This window comes from Phyllobates terribilis, unplaced genomic scaffold, assembly GCF_046119375.1.
Source record: "Phyllobates terribilis strain yellow unplaced genomic scaffold, ASM4611937v1 Scaffold_13__5_contigs__length_258822181, whole genome shotgun sequence".
Classification (NCBI taxonomy): Eukaryota; Metazoa; Chordata; class Amphibia; order Anura; family Dendrobatidae; genus Phyllobates; species Phyllobates terribilis.
Window position 1 is genome coordinate 162637083 of NW_027362773.1, and position 6000 is coordinate 162643082.

A 6000-nucleotide genomic window follows, 5' to 3' on the forward strand; every position below is an offset into this window, starting at 1 on the left:
TAAAGGGCTCCCCCAGTTGAACATGGTGACATATACCCATCTCTTCCTGATTAGTGCTGTCGGAGAACCTTTTGTTTCCCCATAACTCTCAGGATCATTCACGGATCTTCTCTGCACTCTCCCATAAGCCCGCGGCACAGGGAGCAGCCGTCGTCCATTCATTGTAATGACATAGCCTAATGAATTCATGAACATTGTAAGATGTGAAAACCATCAAAAATAAAGCTGGAAAGACCCCAGTGCTTCTGCCATTTACCTCCGGGAAGTTCCCAGCGTCGTTATTTCGTGAATCGCCTTGTGTTTCTCTTTCGCTGGTGAACGTCTTATCTCTGCTGAATGCAAACTTTCCGGAAACTCCTGTTCCCTACGGTTCTGTATGTAGCATTATGTCGTGGCCCGCAGCCACGGCCCGTGTTACCTCTGCTTTCCAGGAATTACACAATCCCATCCAACCTGTAACTTCAGTCCTTAAATCTCCTTATCGGCTTTATTCCTCGCCACCAGCAATGAAGCATATGTAAATGGCGAGGAGCGTGGCATACTCGTGCTCCTCCGCCCTGGTATTAATCCCGTTGTGTGGAGAAGCCGCCAAACTGCCAGTACGGGGACTGCCGTGTGCCAGGCGCTTACCTTCCGGGTAGACACCATTTTCCTTTTTTTTTTTTTCATGGTCTAGTATACCCATTGCAGTATGTCATAACCAACTTTGCCCATCTGGGAAAAGTCCCTTTTGTATTTTTTTTGTTTAATGGTGTTCCGGTCTAAGACAGCGGCAAAAACTTGTAACCCCTTTTTTTCAATGAATTTTTGGTATCTGACCCTAACAGAAATGAGAAAGACGTCCCCCTTCAGGAGGTTTTAAGAGTTTGTTCTGTGCGTCAGGAACAGCGCAGATTACCGGTTACCTGCTAGGAGGTGGGAAAGATGGTCAGGCGTCCATCAGGACATGTGCCGATACCTGGCTGCGGTGCGGGTATGTGCAGACGCCAGGTTATCTGCCCCCCGCACGTCTCAATGTGGAAGTGACTGGCACTGAAGACCCCTCAAAGATAGTCATGTAGTCGCCCTCTGCCTGACACAGGACAGTGGTTCCTTGTTTCAGTAGAAAAACCAGCCCCGCTGAAATTACCCAAACCACTAATCTCCTTGGATACAACCCACTTATCTAACACTATGCCGGACCTGGGGGGTGCCGGACCTGGGGGTGCCCAGTGCTGATGACCCCTTTGTCTTCTGCCTTGTTCACTTATGGCAGATGTTTGAACACTATCGCCCTGCTTCATCCTGTGCACATGTAATAAATGTTTTTTTTTAAGTGGGAAAATCCTCCGACTTGCTGTAAATGATCCAGAGCTGTATTTACCCTGTGATATTGATCTGACCACATAGCTCGTCTCCTATTTCCCTCACCCACTGTTGTTCTCCGCTGACAACAATGGACGTCCTCCACTATATGGCGGTGCAGAGCTGTCCCCAGGCGGGCGTCTCCGGAGGACGATCACCTTAAAGGCGTCTCGCCCCTTTTTTTGATGTTTGCATTGGCTGATGTTGTACGACATCTGTAGCGCTGCCTAAAACCTGCGGCAGAGCGGTGACGTAGGAGCGGCCGAGTGTCTTTTATATGTTCGATGGTGACGCTCTGGTGGACGGCGCCCGGTGCTGATCGTGGTAACAACATCCTACGCCGTCATCCAAAACACTGGCGTTGTAGTTACCGCTATCCCTGGAGGAGGTAATATCTGCCCATATTGATTTACTTGTGGACTGGGGAGGAAAGATGTCGTTTTGAGGGAGATTTATGAAAACTGTACTGGAGAGGAGAATAGGGTGGTTGCCTATAGCAACTGATTAGATTCCTGCATTATTCCCTGGTTGCTATGGCAACTGCTCCTATTCCTCTTACGTCTGGAGCGTCAGATCCTAGGAGCCAGGTGACTGGTGGAGGCTGAAATGTGACGCCCGCACCTGACTCTTTTTTTTGGGTCATTCTCTAATAATACTGTGGATGTTTTCAGTGTTGCAAACTCTGCTCCACACCCGGCAGAGGCGGCTGCGGGGCGGCAGAGGCGGCTGCGGGGCACCGGAGGGCCTTGTGATCCGTTTATGGAGCCTTAACGGTTCAGTTTTACTCTGTTGTCTGATTTGGGCCACTAGCAAAAGCAGTGAGATACTTGTGATGGCTCTGGGCCGGTTTATGGAGATCCCTTGTAGGACGCTTGCCCTGCAGGAATCCCTTGTCACCATGAGCAGCCACAGAATGGCAGATAATCTGTCCGTGTGAACAGGCTTTACCTGAGAGGACCCCGCAGTATGATCGGGTCCATTGACCTCCGTTGTGATGTCCCCCTGTGTGATCTGCATCATGTCTGCCGCCCATGGTATAGACTTTGCTCTACAATGCAATATGTGATGGGGGAGCAGGTAAATATGACCCCATGTGTCGTGTGATGTTCGTGGTTTACATTGCATGACTTAGTAATGATCAGTATTTCTAGCTATTCGTTTTTAACCCTCCTATATGAGCAGTGCATTATCCCTGGTTATTACTTATGCCTCGTGAGGGGTTGGAGCCCCAATTTTCTAAGACAGGGCTCCAGATCGTCCACATTGATATGGAATAAATTCTGATCTTTCTGCAGCAGTCACTAGATGGAGCCGAGGAACTCTGTGCATACTGATCTACGTTGAAATAGCGGTGTACACTGAGCTCCCCCTAGTGGTGGCTGTTGGCAGGTATCGTTCTACCATTTGGCTGTACCTGTCGGCAGTGGATTTTGAGCCTTATATAGAAATCTGACTATGGTGAAAATATGGCCCACAAAGCTCACTGGGGGTCGGACTAAGACCCTGGGGGTTGGGTTTGATGAATGAGACCAGAGAGGGAAGGGGAGTGGTCTGACGGCTGAAACCCAGGGGGGGGAGTGGTCTGACGGCTGAAACCCAGGGGGGGGGGGGGGGGGGGAGTGGTCTGACGGCTGAAACCCAGGGGGGGGGGGTGAGTGGTCTGACGGCTGAAACCCAGGGGGGGAGTGGTCTGACGGCTGAATGAAACCCTGGGGGGGGGAGTGGTCTGACGGCTGAATGAAACCCTGGGGGGGGGGAGTGTCTGACGGCTGAAACCCAGGGGGGGTGAGTGGTCTGACGGCTGAAACCCAGGGGGGGTGAGTGGTCTGACGGCTGAAACCCGGGGGTGGGAGTGGTCTGACGGCTGAAACCCGGGGGTGGGAGTGGTCTGACGGCTGAAACCGGGGGTGGGAGTGGTCTGATGGCTGAAACCCGGGGGTGGGAGTGGTCTGATGGCTGAAACCCGGGGGTGGGAGTGGTCTGATGGCTGAAACCCTGGGGGTGGGAGTGGTCTGATGGCTGAAACCCTTTGGGGGGTGGGGAGTGGTCTGACGGCTGAAACCCTTTGGGGGGTGGGGGAGTGGTCTGACGGCTGAAACCCTTTGGGGGGTGGGGAGTGGTCTGACGGCTGAAACCCTTTGGGGGGTGGGGGAGTGGTCTGACGGCTGAAACCCTTTGGGGGGTGGGGGAGTGGTCTGACGGCTGAAACCCTTTTGGGGGTGGGGGAGTGGTCTGACGGCTGAAACCCTTTTGGGGGGTGGGGGAGTGGTCTGACGGCTGAAACCCTTTTGGGGGGTGGGGGAGTGGTCTGACGGCTGAAACCCTGGGGGGGGGGGGGGGGTGGTCTGACGGCTGAGACCTTGAGACACAGGGGACTCTGGGGGCCCCGTTCTTGGGATGGGTTGGGTCCCAGCAGCGATCATTTCTCATCGATCTGCTCCTCCCTCCTTGATTTTCCGGCTTTGCCGCGATCTCGGCAGCGCCTGTTGATATCCGTTGCTGTTTGTTTTGCTCGTTGTCTTGTAATTGACCCATTAGAGCCGCACATTATACATGGCTGGATTCATGTAATAGGTGCCCAGGGAATGGAGGCACCCGGGCACACAGCGCTCTGGATGGCTGATGATGGAGGGGCCGCTGTGTCCTGTACGGTATCTTTCCTTATGGTTATGTGGTGTGAAGCTTTAAAGGGAAGGTCCAGCTTTAGATGAACACGACTGTCATCTTTCAGGAACAGTCACCCGTGACCATAGGTTGTGTCTGACATTGCAGCTCGGCTTTTTCTTTTCCATGTGGAGCAATTCTAAATCCCGGCTCCTGTCCACGTCTTACATTCAGACAAAGTACCCCTTGTCCTCGGAGCTCGGGGAGGGTCCGGCCATGCAATGTAGTGAATAGCGGAGCGAGGTGGCAGTGCCAGCGTGTATCGCGCCCCTTTATCCTCGCTCTCCGGGCAGATTGCTCCGGCTGGCCATCCTATCGGCGGTGTTTTATGGAGCGTTTGTTATCAGTGTTTTATGACTTTGCTCTCACGGCGACTTGCGCTAATCAATAGGTAGTAGTTTACCCTGATAAGCCTCCTCTCTTATCTTGTATGGACTCGCCGCAGTAGCCGTGGTTATCAATTGATTTCTTCATGGCAATCGTCTTCTGAAAAGGCCGTAACCTTGATACAAATCTTATAGAAACCCCTTTTATTAGGGGCATATATGAGGGGCCCTGGAATGAAGACCTCTCCGGCAGACATGGGCCATTTCCGGGCCGATATCTGCCCACATTGAGGACCGATCGATGATATTACAAGTTCCCTGGTGCTCGTCGGCCGCTGCAGAGTGTGCGGGGACAGGGCCATCGTTGTTGTTATAATTCGTTCCTCGGCAGCACATCCTCGGTTTATTTTTTTTAGCCGTGTAAAAGATGTGACTGAACCCGATGCATGACCCTGGGCCGATCGCTGCCACGTCTATGGCTGAGCCGTGGCCTGTCCGAGCAGGGACATTGATCCTCCATCAGACAGCTTCAGGGCAGCTTTTACAAGCTTTTTAGCAAAGAGCTTGTAAGTACCGTGCTCATTGCCTGGGAGACTGGCCACTGCTGATAGACTGCAGAGGTGGCCGATAACATTAGCAATGAGCAGTAAACAAACACAAAATCCCTCCGTTCTCGATAAAGTCTTTATAATAGGAGGTAAGTCCGAGCTACTGGTTTTTATAAGCTCTTTGCGTTTTTTCCCATTAATGATCAGGCTTTAGGGTGAACTTTACACGGCTGATAACCGGTGAAGAGCTTGTTCTCGCAGCAGATCGCTGTGTGTGAACAGGACATCCGCTGGCAAGAAAAACTACGACTTCTGATCAGGGGTCCGGCGGTGTCTGACCGTCTCCTGTGACATTGCGGGGGCTTTTATCTCTGGAGGAACCTTACATTAGTAGTAGATATAAAGCTCACAGCCGAACACCATAAATTGTGCAGAGGATCCTGTTCACGGGTGGAAGGTGTTATGCGCTTGTATGGGGGCAGCCGGTCTCTGGTCTTACAGTCCGCCATGTTGGGTAATAGCGAGGTATCTGCTGATCACTTCACCTTTATGTACAGGCGCAGAGCGAGGGATGTCATATCACGGTCGTATACACCGTTCTCCTCCTGCGACTGATACAAATATGGCGGCAATACACGACATGTTTTGTGTTTAGTACATGTATAACAGAGACTCTTAGTTACTCGGGCTGATAGGAAACTATGAAGAGTTTTCCACCCTTGATACATAAGTGTTTTGGACGGCTGCACTGCACCATTCATGATCCAAGCTGGGAGGGATCCAGCATCGGCTCTGGCGGTGATTGTGGTGGTGATTCATGGGACGTATAGTGCCAAATAACAGCCCGAATACTGATGGAGTCTCTTGGTGGTGCCCCCCCAGTGCTCGTCTGGGCTTGGGCTGGTGGCGGTGCCCCACCCCCGGTACTTGTCCAGGTTTGATGGTGGTGCCCCCAAGCCTTGGCTGAGCTGGCTATGGCTCCCTTGGTGGCCGTCCAGGGCTGGGACTGTATAGCAATGTATTGTCTGCACAGCGGCAGGTTCAGGGTCAGCTGTGCTGGGATCGTCTGCAGTCATGTAACGTTCCCCTCCCCCGTTGGGAGTAGATGAGGAAGTGGT

The 6000-nt window shown here is 52.5% G+C and overlaps 1 protein-coding gene across 4 annotated transcripts in view; it reads left to right on the plus strand.

The window, feature by feature from the left end:
* Positions 1-6000, plus strand: part of FAR1 (fatty acyl-CoA reductase 1) — a 37704-nt gene that overhangs the window by 8174 nt on the left and 23530 nt on the right. The gene's annotated exons all lie outside the window — the stretch shown is intronic.